The sequence below is a fragment of the Trichechus manatus genome, unplaced genomic scaffold (genome assembly GCF_000243295.1).
Source record: "Trichechus manatus latirostris isolate Lorelei unplaced genomic scaffold, TriManLat1.0 scaffold00009, whole genome shotgun sequence".
Taxonomy (NCBI): domain Eukaryota; kingdom Metazoa; phylum Chordata; class Mammalia; order Sirenia; family Trichechidae; genus Trichechus; species Trichechus manatus.
Window position 1 is genome coordinate 1,324,816 of NW_004443945.1, and position 14,861 is coordinate 1,339,676.

The 14,861-nt window shown below is 44.9% G+C and overlaps 1 protein-coding gene and 1 non-coding gene across 9 annotated transcripts in view; both read right to left on the reverse strand.

Annotated features, from left to right (window-relative positions):
- The window catches only part of NTRK3 (neurotrophic receptor tyrosine kinase 3), a 469,571-nt gene that overhangs the window by 356,942 nt on the left and 97,768 nt on the right, over positions 1-14,861 (reverse strand). The gene's annotated exons all lie outside the window — the stretch shown is intronic.
- On the reverse strand, positions 14,066-14,136 carry TRNAA-UGC (transfer RNA alanine (anticodon UGC)). Its single transcript has one exon. It is a non-coding gene; the product is annotated as a tRNA-Ala (tRNA).

The following is a 14,861-nucleotide window of genomic DNA, read 5'->3' on the forward strand; positions in this document are numbered from 1 at the left end:
ACTGGGAAAAAATTTTGGACATTACAAGTTAGACAAAGGTCTAATCTCTAAAATCTACAAGAAAATCCAACACCTCTACAACAAAAAGACAAATAATCCAATTAAAAAACAGGCAAAGGAAATGAAAAGACACTTCACCAAAGAAGACATTCAAGCGGCCAACTGACACATGAGGAAATGCTCGCGATCACTAGCCATTAGAGAAATGCAAATTAAAACTACAATGAGATACCATCTCACCCCGGCATTACTGGCATGAATCAAAGACACTGGAAATAACAAATGTTGGAGAGGCTTCCGGGAGATCAGAACTCTTATGCATTGCTGGTGGGAATGCATGATACAACCATTTCGGAAAATACGGCGCTTCCTTAGAAAGCTAGAAATAGAAATACCTACAATCCAGCAATCCTACTCCTAAGAATATATCCTAGAGAAATAACAGCCATCACACAAATAGACATATGCACACCCACATTCATTGCAGCATTGTTCACAATAGCAAAAAGATGGAAACAACCTAGATGCCCGTCTACAGATGAATGGATAAACAAACTATGGTACATACACACGATGGAGTATTATGCAATGATAAAGAACAATGATGAATCTGTGAAGCATCTCATAACATGGATGAAACTAGAGGACATTATGCTGAGTGAAGTAAGTCAATCACAAAAGGACAAATATTGTATGAGACCTCTACTGTAAAACTCATGAAAAATGTTACACACAAAAAGTAAGAATCTTTGTTGGTTATGAGGGATGGGAGGGGTGGGGGGGAAATACTAAATAGACAATAGATAAGTGGTAACTTTGGTGAAGGGTCAGACGGTACATGTTACTGGGGAAGCCAGCACAACTTGTACAAGGAAAGGTCATGGGAGCTCCCTAGACACACCCAAACTCCCTGAAGGACTGTATTACTGGGCAGAGCACTGTGGGGACCGTGGTCTCGGGGAACATCTAGCTCACTTGGCATAACAGTTTATAAAGACAATGTTCTACATTCTACCTTGGTGAGTAGCGTCTGGGGTCTTAAAAGCCGGTGAGTAGCCATCTGAGATACTCCACTGGTCTCACCCCTTCAGGAGCAAGGGAGAATGAAGAGAACAGGATACAAGGAAAAGATTAGTCTAAAGCACTAATGGACCACAGCTACCAAGGCCTCCACCAGACTGAGTACAGTACAGACTGAGTCCAGATGGTGCCCAGCTATCACCACTGACTGCTCTGACTGGAATCACAACAGAGGGTTCTGGACAGAGCTGGAGAAGGATGCAGAGAAAAATTCTAACACAAAAAAAAAGACCAGATTTACTGGCCTGACAGAGACTAGAGAAACCCCGAGACTATGGCCCCTAGACACCCTTTCAGCTCAGTAGTGAAGTCACTCCTGCGATTCACCGTTCAATCAGGGATTGGATAGCCCCATAAAACAAAACGGGACTAATGAGGCACAGCAGTCCAGAGAAAAGGACTAGAAGGCAGGAGGGTACAGGAAAGCTGGCGATAGGGAACCCAAAGTTGAGTAAGGACAGTGTTGACATGTCGTGGGGTTATTAACCATTGTCATAGGGCAATGTATGTACTGTTTAATGAGAAACTGTTTTGTTCTGTAAACTTTCATCTAAAGTACAAAAAAAAAAAAAAGAATTATCTATGTGAGATCAAATTGACAAAAACAACTCAAAAGATCTGATGGGAAGCCAAGGGACAGTGAGTTGAAGACAACGGTGATGGAATAATTTGGAAAAGGATAGTGAGAATAGCAGCACAACTGGAAAAACGTAACTGATGTCACTGAATTGTACATGTAGAAATTTTTGAAATGGTGTATCTTTAGCTATGTATATCTTCACCAAAGGAAAAAAGATCCTCCAAGTTCAAGAACGGAGTGTCGACATGTCGTGGGATTGTTAACCAATGTCATAAAACAACGTGTACTGACTGTTTAATCAGAAATTATTTGTTCTGTAAACCTTCACCTAAAGTACAATAAAAAAAATTTTAAAAAAACTTTAAAAAAAAAAAAAAGAATTCTCCCACCCCAGCTTATTTTCAATTAGTGCAGAGCTCAAGATCTAACCAGTACCAGTTGTCATCAAGTCAATTCCAACCCCACGTGTGTCACAGTAGAACTGTGCTCTGCAGGGTTTTTAGTGGCTGATTTTTTGGAAGTAGATCTCCAGGCCTTTCTTCCCAGGCACCTCTGGGTAGATTCAAACTTCCAACCTCTTGGTTAATAGCTGAGTGCTTAACTGTTTGCACCACCCAGGGACTCCAAGGATCTGACATTTATCCTTAGTTCCAAAGCCCATGTGGCTTTGCTCCCACTCAAATTCTCCACGCCATCACTCTCTCCTTGCTTGCAGAAGGGCTGGCCCCCTTTCTCACCTTCCTCGGCTGTCAGTAACAGCCATGCCCTCTCTCCTGGGCTCCAGCCAGGAGAAAGGGCGGGCCACCCCCTGCACCCGCCCCACTTCCACCTCTATCTCACTTCCAGTGTCAGCCGAAAACATCTCTTTTCTCCTTTTAATTACACTTCTGCTCCCTCTCTGTTATTGGCCTCATGACTCAGGGCTTTAATTTATTCACCAAACAATGTCATTACACCACTGTTGTCTGTAATTCATACCATGTACTGTCTGTTGGCCTCTATTGCCCAATTCTGCAAAATGTTTGGGAAAAGCGGTGTTCATTCCTACGCCCACGGCCTCACTCCTGCTGAGACCTGGCAGAATCCACCAAGACTCGGTGCAAGGAAGACAGGAGATAAGAACTCTTATCTCATACTGAATATCTAGAACTCAGAGCCAAACCCTCATCCCACTCGGCCCACGCAGATCCTCAAGGAGCTGTTTCTTTGCCTTCTTCCCAGGCCGTCTGAGGATCTAACATTTGTCTAGCGAGACAAGGAGCTTTGCATTGAGACTTAGGGAAACAAGAGGGAGAAGAGTGAACAGGCGCAGCAAAAGGCTGGCACCCCCAGGGAGGACCATCACGTGGTGGTGGTTGTTGTTGTTAGTTGCTATCGGGTTGACTCCGACTCATGGTGACCCCATGTGTGCCATAGCAGAACTGTGCTTCAAAGGGTTTTCAAGGCTGCGGCCTTTCAGAAGCAGATCATCAGGCCTTACTCCTGAGGCACCTGTGGGTGGGTCTGAACCCCTTTCAGTTAGAAGTCCAGCACTTAACCGTTTGTACCACCCGAGGGGCTTCTACCACAACATTAGATATGTGACCTGTGTTTCTGCTTACAGTCCTTTTCACAAAGCAAAATGAAAAGTTTGCACCCTGATCACAAAAAACACATCATTGTTAAATAAAAGCATGCAGGTAAATTGGTTTGAATTTCACAGATCTTTCAGGGAACAGGGTGCCAAACTCAATCTTCCTTATTCTAGCACTGCTATAACTGACCTCAACGTAATTTAAAACCTTGAGCTATGAACACAAGTGCAAACAATTAATTAACTTGCTAATCATTTTTCTCTGCTCTGGGAATCGTCTAGAATCATTAACAATAATCATGCAAATAAACTAAAGAAAATTGGGATACAGAAATAATTTTCTGAGAAATATAAGTAATGGAGAGCATTTAATGAGTGCTTGTTAGGAGCCAATTACTATATGCTTAAAAGACATTAGTCCGTTGAATTTTCCCAACAACCTTTTATGGTCAGTGTTATTATTATTTGTCTTTATTTCACAGATGAAGAATCCATGGCTTAGAGGTCAGGTATCTAGCTCAAGGTCACAAAGTTGGTAATGTTAAAACAGGGCCTGAATCCACTGTGTCTGATTTCAAAGCCCACACCCTTAGCCATGCCGCTACACGGTGCACATGTGTGTGAGTCAGAGTTCGTACTGATTTCCAGTTTGGGAACTTTGTTTTGCACCATCCAGGTGAAAGCCTTCTAAGAATGAAGAAGGCCCATCATCATGAAAAACAAACCCACCAGCATCAAAACTCAGCCACCTCTGTGGTGCTCCTCCCAAAGTCTATCCCCTTTGCCTAGTCTTATGAGAAAGCACATGACAAACCCATTGTTCAAGGCTCCCTTCAACAGAAACAGGACTGGCTTGCTGGAGGGTTGGACACAGCAACCCTGGACAACAGAGCCCAGAAACTTTGCCCTGAGAGGAAGAACATCACCCCAGCTCAGTTCCCTTGGGAATCCCCTGGATCTAGCCAGTTCTCCCGTTCAGGGCAATCAAAGTCACAAATCATAGTCCTCCTCCCCTCTGGCTTAGGTCTGGGGGTGGAGCAGGGTGGGTGGGTGGGAAGGTACAGGCCTTTCTCAGAACCCCTCCCCTGCTTGTGGATCCCACCAGGAGAGCTGGCAGAGAGCGGCCACCTGTCCACCACAGGTGCTCAGCTATTCACATGTACTCCAGTGGCACTTGCTTAAGGGCAACGTCAGGCCCCAGCAGCAGTGGTGATGTTAGAGGGGAGATAAAGGGGCCAGAGGGGCTGGGAGCCTCTCCCTGGGGAGCTGTTCACAGTTCACAGTGCCTGGAAGGGAAGGAGGGCGCCCTGGTCTCTGGCCATGGTGCTGAATCCCCAGGGAGGAGAACATGTAAGCTGAGAGTTGCATAAGCAAAAAGAGTGGTGGTGAGATACCAGTTTTCTTGCTAAGAGAAAATAATTTTTCAATATTCCTTTGGGAAAGCTGGGCTCCTAAAGACCCTCAGAGAGGTGAACCAGCCTTTGTGCCATGATACAGTGGAAAGAACAGAGGCTCTGGAGCAGACATTTATGGATATGAATCCAGTTCCACAACTTGTTAGCTGTGTGACCTTGGGCAAGTTACATAACCTCTCTGCCCCTCAAAATCCTCATGTGTAAAACAGGAAGAATATCACTTATTGGAATAGCATTACTGTTGGAAGAGTGAATAGCACACAGCTTAACACAGTATCAGTGCTCAATAAACATGTCTTATCTCTCTTTTTCTCTTGGCTTTGTTTCTTGCTTGCTTTTGTGTGCACGTGCACGCATACACATACACATACTCATACACACATTCAATGAATTTGCTCCCTCTTCCTATTTAATACTGCAAATCTTCCTTCAAGGACAAATTTATGATCCATGTCCCTCCTGAATCCTTCCCCAGCATCCTGATAATGCAAGAATCTTCCTGACCAGTATGGTCAGCACCAACCAGTACATGCTGGCATATTGGCATCAAGGGTCTAAGCAAGCTAATTTTATCCCCCCAACTGGACTGAACACTCCTATTCCATCTGGACCAAGCCCTGCCTCAGGACCTCATTTGTCCACCTCATCCCTTCCAAGTCACAGTGCTGGCCACAGGGAAACATTTCTAAAGTACCTGTTTAGAGAGATGGGCATGGAAAGAGGTGGCGAAAAAGTTCAATATCACCACTCAGAACAAGGCCATGGGCACACTGTGCAGCAGACCATCAATTGCTCATATGCAAGTTCAAGTTGAAGCTGAAGAAAATTAGAACAAGTCCACAAGAGGCAAAGTATGACCTTGAGTATATCCCACCTGAATTTAGAGACCATCTCAAGAACAGATTTGACACACTAAACAGTAATGACCAAAGACCAGACGAGTTGTGGAATGACGTCAAGGATGTCACACACGTAGAAAGCAAAAGGTCATTAAAAAGTCAGGAAAGAAAGAAAAGACCAAAATGGATGTCAGAAACTTGCTCTTGAACATAGAGTAGCTAAAGCAAAAGGAAGAAATGATGAAGTAAAAGAGCTGAACATAAGATTTCAAAGGGCAGCTCGAGAAGACAAAGTAAAGTATTATAATGGCATGTGCAAATACCTGGAGTTAGAAAACCAAAAGGGAAGAATACACTCCGAATTTTTCAAGCTGAAAGAACCAAAGGAAAAATTCAAGCTTCAAGTTGAAATATTGAAGGATTCTACAGAGGAAATATTAAACAACACAGGAAGCATCAAAAGAGAATGGAAAGAATACACAGACTCATTGTACCAAAAAGAACTGGTTGACGATCAACCATTTCAGGAGGTAGCATATGATCAAGAACCGATGGTACTGAAGGAAGAAGTTCAAGTCGCACTGAAGGCACTGAAGAAAAACAGGGCTCCAGGAATTGACAGAATACCAATGGAGATGTTTCAACACACGGATGCAGCACTGGAAGGGCTCACTCATCTATGCCATGAAATTTGGAAGACAGCTACCTGGCCGATCAACTGGAAGAGATCCGTATTTGTGCCCATTCCAAAGAAAGGTGATCCTACAGAACGCAGAAATTATTAAACAATATCACTGATATTACACACAAGTAAAATTTTGCTGAAGATCATTCAAAAGTGGTTGCAACAGTACATCGATAGGAACTGCCAGAAATTCAAGTGGGATTCGGAAGAGGATGCGGAATGAGGGATATCATTGCTGATGTCACATGGATCTTGGCTAAAAGTAGAGAATACCAGAAAGATGTTTACCTGCATTTTATTAACTATGCAAAGGCATTCAACTGTGTGGATCATAACAAATTATGGATAACATCATTAAGAATGAGAATTCCAGAACACTTAATTATGCTCATGTGAAACCTGTACGCAGACCAAGAGGCAGTCATTCAAACAGAACAAGGGAATACTGCGTGGTTTAAAGTCAGCAAAGGTGTGTGTCAGGGTTGTATCCTTTCACCAGACTTATTCAATCTGTATGCTGAGCAAATAATCTGAGAAGCTGGACTACATGAAGAAGAATGTGGCATCAGGATTGGAGGAAGACTCATTAACAACCTGTAATATGCAGATGACACAGCCTTGCTTGCTGAATGTGAAGAGGACTTGAAACACTTGCTGATGAAGATCAAAGACTACAGCCTTCAGTATGGATTACACTTCAACATAAAGAAGACAAAAGTTCTCACAACTGGACCATTTTATCTGCATGATAAACGCAGAAAAGACTGAAGTTGTCAAGGATTTCATTTTACTTGGATCCACAATCAGTGCCTACGGAAGCAGCAGTCAAGAAATCAAATGACGCATTGCATTGGGCACACCTGCTGCAAAAGACTCTTTAAATGTTAAAAAGCAAAGATGTCACTTTGAGGACCAAGGTGTGCCTGAGCCAAGCCATGGTGTTTTCAATCAGCTCATATGCATGCAAAAGCTGGACAATGAATAAGGAAGACCAAAGAATTGATGGCTTTGAATTATGGTGTTGGTGAATAATACTGAATCTACCATGGACTGCCAGAAGAACGAACAAATCTGTCTTAGAAGAAGTACAGCCAGAATGCTCTTTAGATGCAAAGATGGCGAGACTTCATCTCACATACTTTGGACACGTTATCTGCAGGGACCAGTCCCCGGAGAAGGACATCATGCTTGGTAAAGTAGGGGGTCAGCAAAAAAGAGGAAGACCCTCAACAAGATGGATTGACACAGTGCCTGCAACAATAGGCTCAAGCATAACAATGATTGTTAAGGATGGCGCAGGACTGGGCGGTGTTTTGTTCTGTTGCATATAGAGTCTCTATGGGTCGAAATCGACTCAACGACACCTAACAACAACAACATCATTGCATTATCCACCAAATCATATCTAAGATAGATTTTGAATCTAACTATATTTGAATGTTTTCAAACTACTTTCAAGATATTTTCTGGCAACGACCCAATTATTGTAATATCACCGATAAAACCAATGTTGTTGTGTGTTTCCCGTATCACAAGAAAAGAAAATAGAAGAAAAAGCAAGGTGATAACTGACCCATCAGAAGTCCTAGAGCTGCATCAAGAACCAGAGGTACAGAAACCAGGTGCATGTCCCCCCGGGTGTTGTAAATGGCTAGGAAACAGCCCAGTGTAGCAGAAAAGACATAGAACTTGGCATCTGAGAACTGGGCCCCTATCCATACTCCACTACTTCTAGCTATGTGGCCTTGGGCAAGTTCACTCTTGCAGTTTCCAAAGCAATAAAATGGAAATGATAGTAATTTCTACTTCACCTTCATACTGCATATTAAATGAGATGATACTTTGGAGAAGTGATTTATAAAACACTACAGCAATGTTGAGGAGCCCTGGTGGCGTAGTGATTAAACATTTGGCTGCTAACCAAAAGGTCAGCAGTTCGAATCCATCAGCCGCTCCTTGGAAACCCTATGGGGCAGTTCTACCCTGTCCTATAGGGTCACTACGAGTCGGAATTGACTCGATGGCAATGGGTTTGGCTTTTTGGGTTTTTTTAGCAATGTTGAAATCATTGAGTAGTGCAGTTAATGCACTCTGCTGCTAACCAAAAGGTTAGAGGTTCGAGTCCACCCAGAAGTGCCTCAGAAGAAAGGCCTGGTGATCTACCTCCAAAAAACTCAGACACTGAAAACCCTATGGAGCACAGTTCTACTCCCACTCTTGGGGTCGTCATGGATCAGAATCAACTTGACAGTTAGAGCAATGTTCATTATAACAGCATATTGCTCAGGGAATTGGCCCTTAGTAATGAAAAAAAAAAAAAACCACTGTGCACTGTGCAGTGTTACTGACTTCCCCAACTCTATGTTTTCTCAAACAGACACATCATTCACTTCCCAGGCGCTCAGAAGACTTTGTAAATGCCTGGCATGTTCTAGGCACATCAATGAAAGTGTGAGTCCAGAACAAGGGAAAAAAGAAATTCCATAAAATTCTGGTATCACCAGGAACCCAGCCTAGAGCTACAAAAAAGAAAAGACCTAACACGTAAAAGGAACTTGCTGTGTTCCAGGAGGAGGCATTGGTGGTTCAGTGGTAGAATTCTTGTATTCCATGCGGGAGACCTGGGTTCAATTCCCAGCCAAGGCCCCTCATGTGCAGCCACCATCATCTGTCAGTGGAGACTTACGTGTTGCTATAATGCTGAACAGGTTTCAGCAGAGCTTCCAGACTAAGACAGACTAGGAAGAAAGACCTGGTGATCTATCAGCCGATGAAAACCCTATGGGTCACAATGTTCCATTATACATGGTGTTGCCATGAGTCAGAGGCCAACACAGTGGCAACTTCGAACAACAATGTGTCAGAACTTCTAATGTATTATCTCATCTAAGTCTCAAGATGTCCCTGAGTAAGATGATTTTGTCGCCAGAGGGAAGAACCAGCTCAAAGAGATTAGATGACTTGACTAAAGTGTCACAGCTGGTCATTAGCCAAGCTGGGAATGCACTCAGCTCTCACTGACTCTAATACTCGTGTCCTCAAGGGCAAAACTATGTGACTTCTCAATGATTAACCAAAAAAAGGAGGCAGAGAAAGAAAATCCCAGCCCCGCCTCACGCCCGTAAGACTACTTAATAAATGCTGACAATGATCTCTGAAGAGTGCAATATGGGCTCACAGGTATGCCTAATCACAGCCAGTTAGGCTTTCCAGGGATTGCTGAAGTCCAAGCACCTGTGAGGAAGACAAAGGAGAAGAGGAGAAAAGATAGACGGGAGGAGAGAGGCAGAGCAGAAAGAGAAAGCTGTTGTGATCAGGGCTGAGGACTGCAATTATTAATATTCTAAATGGAGTTCTGACTGCTTATGCTTTATTTAAGAACATGCCTGACAGTATAATTACAAGGGCTTAATTTGTTTTCTTTTCTGCACAATAAACAAGGAGCACACGGTTGCTCTTTGCAAACACCATCCTTCCTAGAGCTGGCAGAGGCTCATGAGCCACAGAGGACAGCTGGCCTAGGAAGGGGCAGCCCCAGTGCCTCCTGGAGTGGGTAGGCTGCTCACACCATGGGGGCACAGCAGGAATTCCCAAATGTAGGTCAGGGCAAGAGGACCAAGGTGCCCTTTTACTCTTGGAGGGAGACACTGTGGTGAGTGGTGGGTGGGTGGTGAGGCCCTTCCCCTTAACTCTCCTGAGGGGACCGGGTTCTGAGAGGCACTGACACAGTATGAAACAAGCTTTGACTCACATCACAGAGTTTGTTCAGTCTCTCAAAGGCACACGTCTACTTTCCATTTGCCCTGTGGTTTTGGCCAACTCACTGGATGTCTTTGGGTTTGACGCTTACCCATTGAATAAAAGGAGACAAATGACCATCACCCAGCCCATCCATCCAGTCACCCAATCACTCATGCACTAGCTCACAATGGTGTACCACTGCCTACCATGTGCCAGGGCTTGCCCAGGGCTGAGTTTTGTGGATGTTAATTGCCATTGAGTTGGCTCCAACTCATGGCGACCTTATGTATAACAGAACAAAACGTTGCCCAGTCCTGCGCCATCTTCATGATCATCGGTATGTTTCAATCTACTGTTGTGCCTATTATGTAAATCCATCTCATTGAGAGTTTCCCAAGCACGATGTCCTTTTCTAGTGATTAGTCTTTCCTAATGATGTGTCCAAAGTAAGGGAGTCAGTCTCTAGTTACTGTTCTCCTAAGACTGATTTGTTCATTCTTCTGTATCATGTAGTAAAGAAAAGAGACTCGATGCTTTTTCCTCAAAAAGTTTTCAGTCCAGTAGGGAAGACAGGCATCAGTTAATCACACAACTTTATAATTACAACTAGTCCCCGGGATAAGAATGTCCGACTTACGTACAACTCGTAGTTACGAACCAATCCACGTAAAGACTATTATATTAAAAATCTGAAGTACACACAATGATTCGTAATAACAAACAGGCACTATTTCACAATGCGCATCAAAGCATTATTATTACTGTATTATTACGTTAAAGAGGTTCTAGTGTATCTGGAAGTGTTCTCTTATTTTTTTTATGCATAGAAAGGTATACTATATACTATATACTAAGACAGACATTTGACTAACCAACATTAGATGCAAACTGTGCCTAACTGTACAAATCTGACTTAAAGATATACTTAGGAATGGAACTCGTTTGTAATCCAGGGACTGCCTGTATTAAAATCCAATGTATACTTATTGGGTCAAGTGCAATAACAGGAAAGAAGAGGGACCTAAGAGAGTGGTAAAGGAACAGCGGAGCAGCTGGTGGGTTCAGACCGTCGACCTTTCAATTACCAGCTGAGTGCTTAACCATTGCACCACCAGAGCTCCTTTTGAAACTTGAATAGCAGGCACTAAAGAGAGCTGAAGGCTGAACAGAAGTCTTCCAAGCTGAGGGAACAGCCCAGGCAAAAGCTAGGAGTGCGAGGTCCATGGCACACTGGAGGTGCTGAGAGGGGTGCAATGTGACCGAGCAGAGAGCCTCAGAGGAGGTGCTGCAGGAGAGGTGGGTGGAGGACGGGTGGGACCGATCCTGAGGCTGGTCTCACATCTGTCCTACCCTACTCTCCCTCCCCCAAGCCTCTGCACAGGCTGCACGCTCATCGGCCACAGCAAGAAGTCTGGCTCTTATCCTAAAGGCATCAGAGGCACCGGTAGGAGTGGCATGATCAGATTGAAATGTTTAGAAAAGCTCTTTGCCAGATGCATGGAAAACGAATATGGGATGCAGAGACCTCTTAGGATGCAGTGGCCCTTAGGACACTTGGAAGAGAGTCTGGGACCCTTGGCGGGGAAGCATCAAGACCTCCCTCTGGAAGGAAGTGTAGAGGCATCAGACACCTGTAGTCTGGAAGCAAACGGGCACACCATAGGGGGCCCTGTCCTTCTGCTGTCCTGAACCTCCTTTCTGCACTGACTCCCCCTGACACAAACAGCTCCTCGGAGCTTTGCTGCCTTAGTAAGAGGAGCCTCAGCTCATGGACTGACTTGGGAGACAAGGTGGCCGAAAACAAAGAGTCTAATCCTACAGTGCGACCTACTTCGGGGGCCACAGGACAGAATGATGATGGAGGTCATGCTGTCAGTCTGATTTCAGGTTCAGAGGGATCCTGGGGTTCCACAAACATACCATACTTTCCCTCTAACTCCCCCCACCCCCACCTCTAACATTCAGCACATGGTTCCTATGCCTGGAACAGCTGTCACCAGGCCCACCAGCACCATTTCCCCCACCAAGTCTCTCTTAGTGGGCTGACTCCCACTTGCTCTCCAGTTTCAGGTAGGCTTCACCCCAGGAAGTCTTCCCCTCCCCCACGATGTATTCCCTGACTTTGCCAGGTGCTCCAAAGATCCACGAGCACCCACCACATTGCCCAGTAAGTGCCTCGACATGTCTCCCTCCAATGCCCCCAGACTATCTCACTAAAGCCAAAGACCTAAATGTAATTCACCTTTTCATCTTTGCCCAGGACAGAGTAAGACCTCAATAAATGGTTCTGGAGGGAAGTAATGGATTCATGTCTCAGGGAAGAGCCACATGACCCCAAGGGCCATCATGAGTGGACCTTAAGGCACAAAAACAACAATGGTTAAATGCCAGGCTCAGGAGAGAGGGGGTGCTTCTCTCAGCGGAGGAAGCTGTTGTCATTTACATCAGCACCATTGTTTAAAAAATCTTTACCTTTAACGTGATCTTCAAATAAGACAGAGTTGCATTTTTTTGCATCCATTTTAGCCAAAACCCAAAAGGATAAAGTGTTTTGGTCAAATTTTCCCAGAGAGCCCAACACTTCGGTGGGATTGGCTCACTGTATCCCACCTCAGCATCTGCTCTTGAGGACTAAGCTCCCAGGAGGCTGACAAGGAGACTCAGCAACACCACACCATCCAAACCCAGCTGAACAATCACAGGACACAGCACCCCCTGAAGATCCTGTCAGGTGCTCAGGTTCTACGCTCGTCAAAGTCTTTTCCTAATACAATCCAGTCAACCCTCACAACAGGTAATCCTATGGGGCGAAGGTGAAGACAACAGGATTGGACTCGTTTTAAAGATGAGGGGACAAACGTAGAGAGGAGGTGGTCACCTGCTAGTTACCTCAAGAGAATTTGTTGTTGTTTGGCACTATTGAGGCCATTCCGACTCATAGCAACCCCACATTCAACAAAATGAAACACTGCCCGGTCCTGTGCCATCCTCACGATTGTTGCTACATTTGAGCCCTTTGTTGTAGCCACTATGTCAATCCATCTTGTTGAAGGTCTTTCTCTTTTTCACTGACCCTCTACTTTACCAAGCATGATGTCCTTTTCCAGGGACTGGTCCCTGCTGATGACATGTCCAAAGTATGTGAGATGAAGTCTTGCCATCCTTGCCTCTAAGGAACGTTCTGGTTGTACTAGTTTCTTGTAACAATATATTGATCATCACCAGGATACAAGAGGCAGAAGAAGGACCAGGCCTCTGCACCCTTAGGACTTGGGCTCTGGAGACTGGGTGCTGAGAACCTCATGCAGGTTCCCAACAGGCCCATCCTAGGATCCCCAAGGGCTCCAGGGCCCTCATCATTCTGGGAAGTCAAATGAGCTTAGATGACCCCTAACCTCAACCACAGATAACTCCAATTGGCAGAAAGAGCTCCAGCTTAGACAAGACAGATATAGTCCCATCCAACCAGTCCACCATCTCACAGAGAGAGGCAGAGGCCCTGAAGGGTGAGTGCCTTCGACCCCAGGCATGGGGTGGCCCTCTTGAGAATTCAACCCCCTTTGCCTATACAAACTGACCCTTTGTCAGAGACAAACAGGATGAGCGTTATTCTGGGCAAAGCCTTCAAAATCATGGGAAAAGCCCAAGGCTCAACAAGATTAAAGAAATGCAGATGTAAATTCTAAGGCGGAAAGATGACCAAAACCAAGGAGAAACATCTGCCTGGAAAAAGGAGCGTGACTCAGGGCTGAATGGGCAGCAATAAGTGCTTAGGGACTAGAGAGCTACAGCTTAAATCTGCCTTAGAACCTCCTGCATGGCTGGCTCCAGGTCACTGCCACCCCTTTTTTCTGCCTCAATTCCCTCACTGAGGACGACAATATTGTTGTTGTTAGCTGCCATTAAGTCAGCCCCCAATTCATGGTGACCCCATGCACAATGGTACAAAACACTGCCCGGTCCTGCACCATCCCCATGATCAGTTGCAGATCAAAGCATTGTGATCATTGTGTTTTCACTGGCTGATTTTTGGAAGCAGATTTCTAGGCCTTTCTTGCTAGTCTGCCTTAGTCTGGAAGCTCCACTGAAACGTGCTCAGCATCATAGCAACACACGGCCTCCAGTGACAGGTGGTGGTAGCTGTGTATGAGGTGCATCGGCCAGGAATCGAACCTGGGTTTCCTACATGCAAGGTAAGAATTCTACCACTGAACCACCACTGCCCAGAAAGATGACAATAATACACCAATGAAGCTCTCTCCCTGATGATAATAACACACTAATACCTCAAGTTTTATTGTAACTTGGTAGTTTATGAAGTGCTTTCACACCACACGCCTCACATGCCCCGGCAAAGGCACACGTGCCTTACATTGCCCTGGAAGCCTGGGAAGGGCTGTGCTGGCCTCCAGGCAGCTCCCCGATACAACTCTCTAACTGCATTGTCCAGTGGGCTTCTGGTCTCCCTCCATATTAGGTCAGAATTTCTCCAGAGTCTCAGAATCCCAGAGAAGCCACACATCCAGCTGCTCAGTGCTGGGGCTCCTGAATCCCTTTAATCAGAACTGAACTTCTGAGATAGCTGCCAGGGAGGAGGACATAGCATTTATTGAGCACCTACTACGTGCAGCCAGTGAGGTAGGTGCTTTATGTTCACTCTGTCTTTTAATCCTCACAAAACCCCTGTGAGATGGGAATTCTTTTCCCAGTGCTCTGGGTAAGGATACTGAGACTCAATTCACTGGCCAAGAATCCAAAGCTAAAGAGTTGGCAAAGTTGGGGTTCACAGCCTAGTCTGTCCACCTCTAAAGTGCATGCTTTCTGTACTCATTCACTCCCCATTCACTCATTCATTCATTCTTCAAATATGTACTTAATATTAAGGAAATATGATTTAATAAGACCTAGTCTATAGGGCCACTATGAGTCCATATTGACTTGATAGCAA